This window comes from Leopardus geoffroyi, chromosome C2 (assembly GCF_018350155.1).
Source record: "Leopardus geoffroyi isolate Oge1 chromosome C2, O.geoffroyi_Oge1_pat1.0, whole genome shotgun sequence".
Taxonomy (NCBI): Eukaryota; Metazoa; Chordata; class Mammalia; order Carnivora; family Felidae; genus Leopardus; species Leopardus geoffroyi.
The window spans coordinates 112,645,140-112,660,155 of record NC_059333.1 but is presented as its reverse complement, the minus strand read 5'-3'; positions in this window follow the sequence as shown (position 1 = coordinate 112,660,155).

Sequence of the window (15,016 nt, the reverse complement as noted above, 5' to 3'; positions counted from 1 at the left end):
AGCATGTCCAATCTTCTAAACTTTCCTTAACCCTCCATTATACATTTTTAACCTATAAAATGGGGTATTAATCATAAATACTTTTCAGGATTTCTCTGAGAATTACAGACCATGTATGGTCGAACAGCACAAAATAATCTCTAAGGTGATACTTTTGTTATTCAAAAAATACTTACCTGCTCAAAAACAGAAAATGTCTGAGAAATGAGGAAAAAAAAGCAATCTGTCAAATATCTTTTAAAATTCACTTCACTAAATGAAAAATTAGTTTAATTGACCCATTTCCCAAAATCTTGCCTTAAAGGACACTCTACCTGATTATATTCAATTAGCATGAAATTACTTAAGAATTTTTAGTAGTAAAGAATACTTAAATAAGGCAAGATTTATTAAATACGTACATGTAGTAGGCACTCTTCTATGTATATGAGAAGTCCTAACTCACTTAAATCATACAACAGCCCACTGAGGGATTTATTGTTATTATTATGGTTACAATTATATAGATAAAAAAATTAAGGTAGAGTGTAATTTTAATTTGCTTCAGATCATATATTCAGTAAGTGATGGTATAAGTGGTTGGTCTGGAAAAATGAATGCATTTTAGCTTTGACCTTTACTGGCTGCAACTTAGAGCTTCTGCATGCTTCCTCATTGTTAAAGTGTAGGAATTAGACATTCTCTAAGACCCTGTAATACCATACTCTGAAATAATTGTAGGAATGTGTTTGATGTACTATTGACCATGTATTTTTAAGTTTTTTTCTTTTGAGTAAACTGCCAGTGACATGTCACGAATTTCCTAGAAAAGTTATCAGAAATACCAGGGAGATATTTTTTTCCAGTGATATTAAATATGGGATTTGAGGGATGGGGGTTGGGTGCTAGGACACAGCTATTTAAAGTTGAAAACAGGGCATTAAACAAAAACAAAAATAAACCTTTTGGAGCTCATCAAGATAAAAAGCTTCTGCACAGTGAAGGAACAATCAGCAAAACTAAAAGGCAAACCTACAGAATGGAAGAAGATATTTGGAAATGACATATCAGACAATGGGTTAATATGAAATACCTATAAAGAATGTATCAAACTCAACACCCAAAAAACAAATAATCCAGTGAATAAATGGACAGAAGACATGAGCAAAGACTTTTCCAAAGATGACATCCATATGTCTTACAGACACATGAAAAGATGGTCAACATCACTCATCATCAGGGAAATACTAATCAAAACCACAATAAGATACCACCTCACCCCTGTCAGAATGGCTAAAACTAACAACTAAGGAAACAACAGATGTTGGCAAGAAGGCGGAGAAGGAGGAAGACTTTTGCACTGTTGGTGGGAATGCAAACTGGTGCAGCTACTATGGAAACCAGTGTGGAAGTTCCTCAAAAAATTAAAAATAGAGCTACCCTACAATCCAGCAATTGCCCTACTAGGCATTTATCCAAAGGATACAAAAGTACTGATTTAATGGGGCATATGGACTCCAGTGTTCATAGCAGCAATAGTGACAATAGTTAAATTATGAAAGGGGCCCAAATGTCCATCAACTGATGAATGCATAAAGAAAGTGTGGTGTGTATGTATGTGTATGTGTATGTATATGTATACACACACACACACATATACACAATGGAATACTACTCAGTGATGAAAAAGAATGAAATATTGCATTTGCAATGATATGGATAGAGATAGAGTATATTTTGCTAAGCAAAATAAGTCAGACAGAGAAAGACAAATACCGTATGATTTCATTCATGTGAAATTTAACAAACACAACAGATGATCATAGGGGAAGGAAAGGAAAAATAAGATAAGAACAGAGGGAGACAAACCATAAAAGACTCTTAAATACAGAGTACAGACTGGGGGTTGTTCGAGGGGAGGTAATTGGGTGTATGGGTTAAATGGGTGATGGGCACTAAGGAGGGCACTTGTTGGGCTGAGCACTGGATATTATATGTAAGTGATGAATCACTGGGTTCGACTCCTGAAATGAATACTACACTGAATGTTAACTAAACTGGATTCAAATAAATAAATAAAAAGCATTAAAAAAAAGATAACCACAGCATTAAATAACTATTAGTGTGAGCATAAGAGAACTTTTAAAATTTTGGATTAGGTAAAATGAACAACAAAGAAGAAAAATATGACAGCATGCCTATAAAACAAAAAGGAAAGAAAAGGTGTTATAAGACCTGGAAATTTTCCAGGTAAGAATTTACAATTATAAAATAACTGCCAGTAAATTGACAGATTTTGAATGACACAGTTACTAATAAAATACGGGATACTTGAGATTTTCAAAGGCAAAAAGGTATTGAATAAAGTCTATACAGTATTACTTGGAAATAAATATTACAAATATTCTATTTCTGTCCATTTCACTTACATTTTATTTTCTCTTTATATGCATTTGGTGTAATATAAGATGAAAATATTCATTTTTGTTTTGCTTTTACAGAGTATGTGTTTTGAAAACCTAGGTATTATTAAACATGGAGACTTAATTTCCATGATATTCAGTCTGGACTATACACAACCACTCTCAGATGAAAATGTCACAGAAACCGATACAGCATTTGTTGGTACTCCAGTACATTTGTACTTGCCAAAGAGAAAGTCAGAAATCCCAAGACCGGCTGTCATCTATATTCATGGTGGTGGTTTTTGCTTTGGAAGTTTCAGTAAGTTTATCACATAAGGAAAAAACTATAACTGGTAATATGTTTCTTCACTGGATTATTTGCTTTTTGGGTGTTGAGTTTGATCAGTTCTTTATAGATTTTGGATACTAACCCTTTATCTGATAGGTCGTTTGGAAATATCTTCTCCCATTCTGTCGGTTGCCTTTTAGTTTTGCTGATTGTTTCCTTTGCTGTGCAAAAGGTTTTATTTTGATGAGGTCCCAGTTGTTCATTTTTGCTTTTGTTTCCCTTGCTTCCAGAGATGTGTTGAGTAAGAAGTTGCTGTGGCCAAGATCAAAGAGGTTTTTGCCTGCTTTCGCCTCGAGGATTTTGATGGCTTCCTGTCTTACATTTAGGTCTTTCATCCATTTTGAGTTTACTTTTGTGTATGGTGTAAGAAAGTGGTCCAGGTTCATTCTTCTGCATGTCGCTGTCCAGCTTTGCCAGCACCACTTACTGATGAGACTGTCTTTATTCCATTGGATATCTTTCCTGCTTTGTCAAAGATTAGTTGGCCATATGTTTGTAGGTCCATTACTGGGTTCTCTATTCTGTTCCATTGATCTGAGTGTCTGTTCTTGTGCCAGTACCATACCTCTTGATGATTACATATATATATATTAATTTATGATTACAGCTTTGTAGTACAGCTTGAAATCCGGGATTGTGATGCCTCCTGCTTTTGTTTCCTTTTTCAAGATTGCTTTGGCTATTCAGGGTGTTTTCTGGCTCCATACAAATTTTGGGATTATTTGTTCTAGCTTTGTGAAGAATGCTAGTGTGATTTTGATAGGGATTGCATTGAATATGTAGATTGTCCTGGGTAGTATCAATATTTTAACAATATTTTTTCTTCCTATCTAGGAGCATGGAATCTTTTTCCATTTTTTTTCTTCTTCAATTTCTTTCATAATATTTCTATAGTTTTCAGTGTATAGATTTTTCACCTCTTTGGTTAGATTTATTCCTAGGTATTTTATGATTGTTGGTGCAATTGTAAATGGGATCGAGTCCTTGATTTCTCTTTCTGTTGCTACATTGTTGGTGAATAGGAATGCAACCGATTTCTGTGCGTTGATTTTATATCCTGCAACTGTGCTGGATTCATGAATCAGTTCTAGCAGTTTTTTGGTGGAATCTTTTGGGTTTTCCATATAGAGTATCATGTCATCTGAGAAGAGTGAAAGTTTGACCTCCTCCTGGACTATTTGGATGCCTTTTATTTCTTTGTGTTGTCTGATTGCAGAGGCTAGGACTTCCAATCCTATGTTGAATAACAATGGCAAGAGTGGAGATCCCTGTCTTGTTCCTGACCTTTGGGGAAAAGCTCTCAGTTTTTCCCCATTGAGGATGACATTAGCGTTGGGTGGTGCATATATGCCTTTTATTATCTCAAGGTATGATCCTTCTATCCCTACTTTCTTAAGGGTTTTTATCAAGAAAGTTTGGTGTATTTTGTCAAATGCTTTCTCTGCATCTATTGAGAGGATCATATGGTTCTTGTCCTTTCTTTTATTGATGTGATGAATTATGTTAATTGTTTTGCAGGCATTGAACCAGCCCTGCATCCCAGGTATAAGTCCCACTTGGTCGTGGTGAATAATTTTTTTAATGTATTGTTGGAGCCAGTTGGCTAATATCTTGTTGAGGGATTTTGCATCCATGTTCATCAGGGCAGTTGGTCTATAGTTCTCCATTTTAGAGGGGTCTCTGTCTGGTTTTGGAATCAAGGCAATGCTGGCCTCATAGAAAGAGTTTGGAAGTTTTCCTTCCATTTCTATGTTTTGGAAAAGCTTCAAGAGAATAGTTGTTACCTCATCCTTAAATGTTTGGTAGAATTCCCCTGGAATGCCATCTGGCCCTGGACTCTTGTTTTTTGGCAGATTTTTGATTACTAATTTGATTTCTTCACTGGTTATGGGTCTGTTCAAATTTTCTATTTCTTCCTGTTTCAGTTTTGGTAGTGTATATGTTTCTAGGAATTTGTCCATTTCTTCCAGATTGCCCATTTTATTGGCATATAATTGCTCATACTATTCTCTTATTGTTTTTATTTCTGCTGTCTTGGTTGTGATCTCTTCTCTTTCATTCTTGATTTTATTTATTTGGATCCTTTCCTTTTTCTTCTTGATCAAACTGGCTAGTGGTTTATCAATTTTGTTAATTCTTTCAAAGAACCAGTGTCTGGTTTCATTGATCTCTTCTACTGTTTTTTTTTTTTTTTTTTTTTTTGGTTTTGATAGCATTAATTTCTGCTCCAGTATTTATTATTTCCTGTCTTCTGCTGGTTTTGGGTTTTATTTGCTGTTCTTTTTCCAGCTCCTTAAGGTACAAGGTTAGGTTGTGTATCTAAGATCTTTCTTCCTTCTTGAGGAAAGCCTGGACTGCTATATACTTTCCTCTTTAACCACCTTTGCTGTGTCCCAGAGGTTTTGGGTTATGGTGTTATCATTTTCATTGACTTCCATAAGCTTTTTAATTTCCTCTTTAACTGCTTGGTTAGCCCATTCATTCTTTAGTAGGATGTTCTTCAGTCTCCAAGTATTTGTGACCTTTCCAAATTTATTCTTGTGGTTGATTTTGAGTTTCATAGCATTGTGGTCTTAAAATATGCACGCTATGATCTTGATCTTTTTGTACTTGCTTAGGCCTGATTTGTGTGCCAGATGTGGTCTCTTCTGGAGAATGTTTCATGTGCACTGGAGACGAATGTATATTCTGGTGCTCTAGGATGAAATGTTCTGAATATATCTGTTAAGTCCATCTGGTCCAGTGTGTCATTCAAAGCCATTGTTTCCTTGTTGATTTTTTGAATAGATGATCTGTCCATTTCTGTGAGTGGGGTGTTGAAGTCTCCTACTATTATGGTATTACTATCGATGAGTTTCTTTATGTTTGTGATTAGTTGATTCATATATTTGGGTTATTTCACATTTGGTGCATAAATGTTTACAATTGTTAGGTCTTCTTGTGGATAGACCCCTTGATTACGATATAATGCCCTTCTGTGTCTCTTTATACAGTCCTTATTTTAAAGTATAGATTGTCTGATATAAGTATGGCTATTCGGCTTTCTTTTGTTGACCATTAGCGTGATAGATGTTTATCCATCCCCTTATTTTCAATCTGAAGGTGTCTTTAGGTCTAAAGTGACTCTCTTGTAAACAGCATACAGATGGAGCTTGTTTTATTATCCATTCTGTTACCCTATTTCTTTTGATTGGAGCATTGAGTTCATTGACATTTAGAGTAAATACTGGAAGATATGAACTTAATGCCATTTTGATACTTGTAGAGTTGGAGTTTCTGGTGGTGTTCTCTGGTCCTTTCTAATCTTTGTTGCCTTGAGATATCTATATATCTATATATCTATTTAGATTTTTTTCCCATCTTTTCTTCCCTCAGAGAGTCCCCCTTAAAATTTCTTGCAGTGCTGGTTTAGTGGTCGCAAACTCCTTTAATTTTTTTTTGTCTGGGAAACTTTTTATCTCTCCTTCTATTTTGAATGACAGCCTTACTGGATAAAGAATTCTTGGCTGCATATTTTTCTGATTCAGCACATTGAATATATCCTGCCACTCCTTTCTTGCCTGCCAAGTTTCTGTGGATAGGTCTGCTGCAAACCTGATCTGTCTTCCCTTGTAGCTTAAGGACATTTTTTCCCTTGATGCTTTCATGATTCTCTCCTTGCCTGAGTGTTTTGTGAATTTGACTATGATATGCCTTGTTGATGATCAGTTTTTGTTGAATCTAATGGGTGTCTTCTGTTCTTCCTGGATTTTGATGTCTGTGTCTTTCCCTAGGTTAGGAAAGTTTTCCACTATGATTTTCTCACATAACCCTTCTATCCCTATTTCTCTCTCATCCTCTGGGGCCCCAATGATTCTGGTGATGTTCCTTTTCAACGAGTCACTGATTTCTCTAATTCTTAAATCGTGCTCTTTTGCCTTAGTCTCTCTCTTTTTTCCTCCTTCATTGTTCTCCATATTTTTGTCCTCTCTATTGCTGATTCTCTGTTCTGCCTCATCCATCCTTGTCACCGCTGCATCCATTCAAGAGTAGCTCAGTTATAGCATTTTGTATTTCATCCTGACTAGCTTTTACTTCCTTTTTCTCTGCAGAAAGGGATTCTAATATATTTTTGACTCCAGCTAGTATTCTTATTATCGTGATTCTAAAAACCAGTTCAGACATCTTGCTTGTATCTGTGTTGGTTAAGACCCTGGCTGTCGTTTCTTCCTGCTCTTTTTTAGGGGGTGAATTCCTTCATTTCATCATTTTGAAATGAGAAAAGGAATTAATGAGGTAGAAAAATCGAAATTAAAAAAATTAAAATTAAAAAATATTTAAATTAAAAATTAAAAACACACACAAAAAAATGGAATAAAAGATGCTAGATCCTAGGTGTGTTTTTTCTGGGTGTTGAAAGTGCTTGATAGATTAGAGAAAAAAGGGGAAAAAAAGAAAAAAGGAAATGTTTTGAAAATTTGAAAAAATGAATACACTGAAGTAGGCTAAATGAAATGATGGAAGTAAATTAGAGTTTGGAAAAAATTACACAAAAGTAAAAATATAGTAGAAAACAAATTAAAGAAAAATATTTTTAATAAAATTTGAAAATAAAAATGAATTTTTTCTCTATCTGTATTCAAGAAAAGGAAAAGAAAAGGGAAAGAGAAAAAAACAGCTAGAAAATTGAATAGTTGGACTGGCTAACAGACTGAAATAAGGCTGAAATTACTTCATTTTCCCCCAAAAGTCAAAGTATGAAGTGCTTGATAGACCATAAAGTAAGTAGGCGGTGAGGCTTATGTTCTTGAAGAGCGAAGGTGGCCCAGTTGGGCAGAACTTAGTGTAATGGTTCTTCTAGTTGGCATTCTCCATTCTCCACTAGATGGCGCTGCTATCCTACTGGGTTGGATTGTTTTGGAGCTTTTAGGTGCTTATGTGCATAGGTGCGAGTGGTGAAAGTGGCGACATCCAGCTACCCACTCTCTAGTATTGGAACTCTGTTCTTCTTGATCAGCAATCGTGTACCTGTCCTTCATCTTTGATTTCCACCCACTCCCCGCTTCCACACTGTCCGCGATCAAGCCCCAGGAAGCACCTTCCTCCCGAGTTTTGTCTCAGATGTGGCTGCCTTCACCAGCCCCCCACTTCTGAGAGACTGTGTCTTTGACCCGCTCTACCCCTCTGCGGAATGTCTCAGCGATCAATGGCCGGGTGCCGGCTGCACCAAGGAATGCTTGCGGTACTGTGCTGCTGCCAATGCCCAGAGACTGCATCCAGTTGCCAGCCTGTCTCAGAAAAAGTTTGCAAGACAGTGTAGCAGCAGAGCCTCAGGGATTATGGAAAATCACAACAGACATCTGGCACCAGACTTCACCCTCAACGACCTTGTTCCAGCACCAGCAAATGTGGCTGTTCTCGGGGTCTGCTGGGTCCATGTAGCCTCACAGCCTCCACCACATATCCTTCCAGCAGTGGAAGCACTTCTCCCTGTTTGGCCTGAGAACCTCCAAGACCCCACTCTGCTACTGGGGATTTGCCCTTCCCACCAGAGCACCACCAGTTATCAAGCTGTGGATGTTCAGACTCTGTGCTCCCCCTGTTTACAGTCTTAATGGAATTTACCTTCTCCTTTCTCCTTTCTCCTTTCTACCTTTTTAGTTCTGTCCCTGTGGCTGTTTCCAATTTTCCACTTTGTCTCTAGCTCCTTTCCAGGAGGGGTGCTTTTCCTATATTATCCGCCCTCTCCCCCCGCCCCATCTTCATCCTCTGTCTGCATGCAAAAGTGGCTCCCTGCCTTCTGCAGCTTCTCTCCCCCAGTTCACCTCTCCACGCTGCATGCCTGCTGATTTCTGTGGTTCAGGTTGTGCAAATTGTTGTGCTAATCCAAAATCACTTTTCTAGGTGTGCAGGATGGTTTAGTGTTGGTCTGGCTGTATTTCATGGATGCGAGACACACAAAAAACTTCCATGTTCTTCCACCATCTTGGCTCCTACTTCTGATGCTCATTTTTACATGAAACTAATTATCTTAACTTCTAGAAGCTGTAGGGAAAGAATTGTTTTATGGATTTCCTAATTTTATGACTCTTGAGCTCTTTCTTCTGTTATTCTTGTCAAATACTGGCCATTTAATCTGCATTGTCCTTTCCTCTGTCCAGGTTTATTTGGATTCTATTCCCAACAGCTCTTAGTCAATGTGGAGCTCTATCTGGAAATAGGCTTTAACTGGTTCATGTTGAGGGATGGTAGAGTCCAGACTACTCCAGCTCCTTCAGATCTAATTGCAGATAGCTTGTATTCACCTATTAGTAGGGTCCACAAATCCCTGCCAGTTTCGACTGTTTTCTGAATTTTACTAAGATTTCTGGTGAATACTTGTTAAAATCTTAGCCTATCAAATGCTTTGTTGCTTCCCTCTGCTATCTCTTATACAGGCACTGATGCTGCACCAGCCTTATAATCGTTGGTGGAATGTTCTCACCATTCATACTTGGAGGTTTGTATGGATACTTTATATTCTGGCTCATGTTTTACTGCATAAAATGTTGTCCATAGATTTTTGGTGTTATTAACCAAATTTCTGTGTGAATTCTCATGGGGGAGATTTGGGGATTTTTAAAAATTAAGGACCCATAGTGGAAGTTTTGAATCCTTTTTTTTTTTAGTAACTATTAGAAAAAACAGACACAAATTGATAAGTAGATAAGATTATAACAACATAATTATAATTCTATTAATATATTTAATAAAATTATATAATTAATAAAAATGATTTAATTTACACATATTGAACTCAGTAGCAAATAATGTCATAATACACATTTGTTTCAAGTATGCATTGAAGATTAAAAAATATTTTTGGCCATTAAGTAATTATTGTCAAATTTAAATGATGGAAACAATGTAGAGCATATTCTCAGATTCTAGTGAAATTAGGCTAAAAGTTAATAACAACAGGATAATTTAAAAATCCCCATCTCTTTGAAAGTAATAAATGTATTACTAAATAACTTAGAGACAAAATCTAACTTATTATAGAAATTAGAGCATGTTTTGAATTGAATGATAATGAGAACACATATCATGACTTATGGGCTGAAGTGAGGCTGGTCTTAGAAGGGAATTTATAACATACATGGTAGTTTCTAATACATACACTAGAATAGAAGCAAGGTCAATTATCAATTAGTTAAATGATCCATCTGATGAAGTCTTCACCTTCTATTTTGCAGAATCCCTTGTGCCTTTCACAGTCTACTCCTCAAAATACCTTAAAGCCCCATAGTCCTATCAGAATTTTGTATTTATGGACTTGTGCTCATACTTCCCCCTCCTCTTAGAAGACCATCCTGGACACTACTTTTGTCTCACCCCATTTTTGCCCTGTAGACTTCTATTAGCAGCTGTAACACTTTAATTATATGTGTAGAGAATATGAGTCTCATTCTAGAAGTTTTATTTTTACAAATTCTTCTTTTTTTTTTCCCTTGGAACCTGGGGGAATAGTTTGGTTGAGCAGCACAGGGGTTTTGGGGTGAGGGAGAGTTTATAAAAGGATGGAAGGCCTTAAATGGACTCTCTGTGTGTCTTACACTTATTACAGATTCCCTCTGCCATTCAAGAGTTAATTCATTTCCTTCTTTATCTTCTCTCTTTTTGGAAAGTCTTAATAATATAACAAACACCATAAATTCACTATTGTGTTCACTTCAACTGAATATTGCCAATATGTTTTATCCACCTATATGTTTTTCCTATCCAGTCTCTGTTTCCCTTGAGAAATAGCTAAAATTCTCATTTGGAGGTATGCAATTCTCTTTTTTTAATTAAAAATATTTTAAAATGTCTGTAAGCTGGCCTAAGCAATATACTTAGTTTTGCTTATTTTAGGGGCAAAATATGGAATTACACCTTATGTAGTCTTTTGAGACATGATTTTCACTCAATCATATATATACTGGCCATAAATGTTGCAGGGAATGTTAGCTTATTTGTTTTCATCAAGGTATAAAATGTTCTATTACCAGAATATACCACAATTTATTTAACCATTCTCTTGTTTGGGGTATTTAGTTTTTCCCCAGGTTTTTGTTTCTTTGTTTGTTTTCTATGTTTTTTCACTTTATAAAATATACTGTTATAAATATGATATTCTGGGCCTCCAGGTGCACTTCTGTAAGAGTTTTCCTCATATATATATTTATGTGGAAGTAGAACTGTTGAGTCATAGAAAACTTAATGCTGTGTTATTTTCTAAATAGCAGTACCAATTCACATTCTCAAAAGCAATGTATGAATATTTCTTTTGATCCCCATCTTTTCCAGTAATTGGATTTGTTAAGCTTCTTCATTTTTGCCAATGAAATTTGTATAATATAGCATTTTATTGTGGTTTTTTGTTGCATTTCTCTAAATACTAATGAGTTTGGTTATCATCCTGTAATTATTGGTTTACAGTGTTTCTCTTTCATGTAGTGCCTATTCAAGTGTTTGGCTTTTCCATTGCTTATTTTTTTCTAATTAATTTCTGCCATACACATATATCTATCTATCTATATCTATAGATAGATAGATAGATGATTTTGAATCTTTTTGATGGGATAGGAGGTAGAGAGGATGTTTGTCCATATAGTGTCTGCAGTAGCTATGATTCATCCAGGTGGAAGGCCTACCACTCCAATATGGACCTGAGAAGAATTACTTGGATGAAAACTCTTTGAGAAGAGCAGCAAACTAAAGGTGACTAGTATGCTATTACAGATTAGCTAGTGTTTTCTTTTTGAACACTATCTTTTTGATCCCATCTTGAGAAGAAATTCAGACACAATTTGCCTTCACTCGTACAGGACTCCGGTATATGTTTATCATCTTCTCTCAGGGATATCTGACCCCTCTCAAATACTATCATTACTCTGTTAGGGACAGTTTTTACCTGGTGAATGTTAAGGTGAAGGTAACTCATTTTGGTAGTATAGCAGGATAATTTTGCTCTGGGGAAAAAACCAAAGATTATGTTGATGTACATGAGTAGCTGAAGATGGTTAATCCAACTAGATAAAATACAGGAACTAATCAATAAATTTTCTAATAACTTCATCCAGGATCTCAGGATGAATTCCGTGGACGTATGAAACAAAATAGTCTCTGCTGGATGAACACTAAAAAATAAACTTGGCCCTTGCAGGCTATTTGAATATTGTTAGATGAATTTATATATCGCTAGATGTATTTACCAACATAAGCAGCTTACTAACTCTATATACTGAAATAATATTGAATTTGGCCAGGGTCTAGAACAACTGGCATGCACATTTGATTTTGGAGTGGTTCACTAGACTTGCAGATAAAGTCAAATACTGCCATCCAGTGGTGTCTTTTGGGATTCTGGATTCAAAATCTGCTTGATGCAGGAGCAAAGTATTACTTTTTTGAACAATTGTTAGTCTATTATAGGGCCCTGCTGTAAATAACTTCCATTACAGAAGGTCAGTAGATAATCTTAAGAGCTGAGACACCATTTGTGTAATATGTAGTGTCAGAGAGACATCCTTTTGATAACATGGATACTATATGTATAGGACATATTTGGAGACATATGTATGGGGTTAAATCATCTTGCTGTTTGCTCTTTGTTACATTTGCTCTTTATTTTACTATTTTCCTTATTTTTATTATTTCAGTATTTTTATGATTTAATTATTTTCTCTAGCAATTGGATTAGGAGATATTTTTCTTGGTTTTATTCTTTTTAATGGTTGATTTAGAATTTACAGTATGCATCTGTATGTTATCACATCTAACTTCAAATAATGTATTATGTAATAAAAGTAGTAAGAACTTTCCGAAAGTATACTGCCATTTCTTCTCTCACACCTTGTTGGTTATTGTTGCCATATATTTCAATACTGTTTACGTTATGAACCCAACATTATATTAATAATTTTTTAAGTGTTATCTTTCTAAGCATTTCTAAGATAAGGAAAAACATCTATATTTACCCAAATGATTATCATTCTGTAACTCTTCATTCTTTTGTATAGTTCAAGGTTATCATCTTATTTTTTTCCTTCTGAAGAGGTGCTTCTATCATTTTCTGTATTGCATGTTTGCTTGCAGTGATTTCTCATAGCTTATTTCCCAAATAAAACGTTATTTTGCTTGAATGTAAGAAAACATTTTCACTTTGAATAGGCTGATAGTGTGATTTTTCTTCAGAACTTTAAAGATGTTGATCTCTTCTTACAAATTTTTAATGAGAAGTCTGTGGTCATTTGTATCCTTTTGTATATAATATTTCTTTTGATATCTGGATAGTTTGAAAACTTTTTTTCTAATTACTGTTTTTCAGCATTTTGATTAACACGTGACTTGCTGTGGGGTGCCTCGGTGCCTCAGTCAGTTAAGTGTCTGACTCTTGGTTTCTGCTCAGGCCATGATCTCGTGGTTTCCTGAGTTCAAGCCCCACATTGGGCTCTGCACTGGCAATGCAGAGCTTGCTTGGGATTCTCTGTCTCCCCCTCTCTCTCTGCCCCTCACACTCACGTATCTCTGTCTCTCTCAAATTAAAAAAAGTGTGACTTGCTGTGATTTTTATTTTTATTCTCTTGGGATTTATTGAGTTTCTTGGATCTTTGAATTCATAGTTTTCTTTAGATTTAGAGAAATTTTGACCTTTTCACCTTCATATAATTTATCCCCTCTCCTCCTGCCCCAACAATATGTCTGCTACTTCTTTCTGGAACTCCCAATTACACATATTCAATTGCTTGATATTTTCCCAGAGGTTACAGAACCCTTCGTTTTTCCATGTTTCATCCCCTGTGCATTTAACTTTGAATACTTTCTATTTTGACTCATGTTCACTGATTTTTATATTAAACTTGAAATCTGGTTTGGTAAATTATCCAACTTTGTTCTGCTTAAAAATTGTCTCAACTATTCTATGTTCTTTGCATTAAAAAAATTACAATCTGCTTGTCAATTTTTTCCCCAAAAATTTTTTTTGAGATTTTTCAGTCAGATTTTGTTGAATCTGTGGAATAATTTTGGGAGAATTGGTAAGTTAAAATTAATACATTTTCCAATACTTGAATATGCTGTATCTCTCAATTGATTTAAGTATTTTCTAATTTATCTTGACAATGTTTTAAGTGCCATAGTCTTACAAATCTTTTGTTAGATTTAATTATGGAAATTTGATGGGTTTTGTTGCTATTATGAATGGTCTTGATGTTTTATTCTCCCATTTTGTTATAGTATATAGGAATATGTTTAATATTTTAAAACTGACATTTATATTAAGCCTTTGCTAAATTTACTTATTAACTGACTCTGCATATTCTTTAGGAGTCTCTTCTACCATGATCATGTCATCTTCCAAGAATGGCAGTTTATTCCTTTCTTCTTACTATGTATGACTTTGAGTTTTGTTCTGCCTTACGCCAGTGCTGAGTTGAGGTGGTGAGAGTATCTTAATTTTCTTTCCTGATTTTAGGAATAAAAGATTTTATATTTCACTAATAAATATGATAATATTTTAGGTTTAGGTTTTTCAAGATACCCTTGAAGAAGTTGAAGGAGTTCTTTTTCTATTGCTTGTTTGGTGAGAGATTTATTATTATTATTATTATTTATTGCTGTTGTTATTGTCATTATTACTGCATGTCAAATTAGTTTTGCTTTTTCTGTAATCTATTAAGATTATATTTTTCTCCATTAGTATGGTTTTCAAATGTTAAACCAACATGTATAACTAAAATGAGTCCCATTTGTGACATATAGATATAGAGAGATATAGACACAGATCCTGAACTCACCTTCTCCCAAGGACACACCAAATCTACAGCTACAAATGGGTCATTTCCCTCTGAAAATATCTGAAAACTAGATGAACCAGTCTCTACAACAAAGGATAAAAGAACCATATAGAGATGGATAGGAGAGGCAGAGAGATGGTCTCCCCCAGATCCTACCCCTGGTGGATTCAAAAAGATATATGTGCTCCTATGTTTATTGCAGCATTATTTATAATAGCCAAGATGTGGGAAAAACCTAAGTATCCATCGATGGGTAAGTGTATTAAAAAGAAATGTACACACAGACACATGCCCACACACACCAGAATACAACTCAGTCTTAAAAAAGAAAGAAGTCTTGCCGTTTGCAACAATATGGATGGACTTTGAGGCGATTATACTAAGTGATATAAGTCACAGAAAGACAACTACCTCATGATATTGCTTATATGTGAAATCTAAAAGCCAAAACAAACAAAGCAGAATATTAGTGTTTGCCCAAAGGG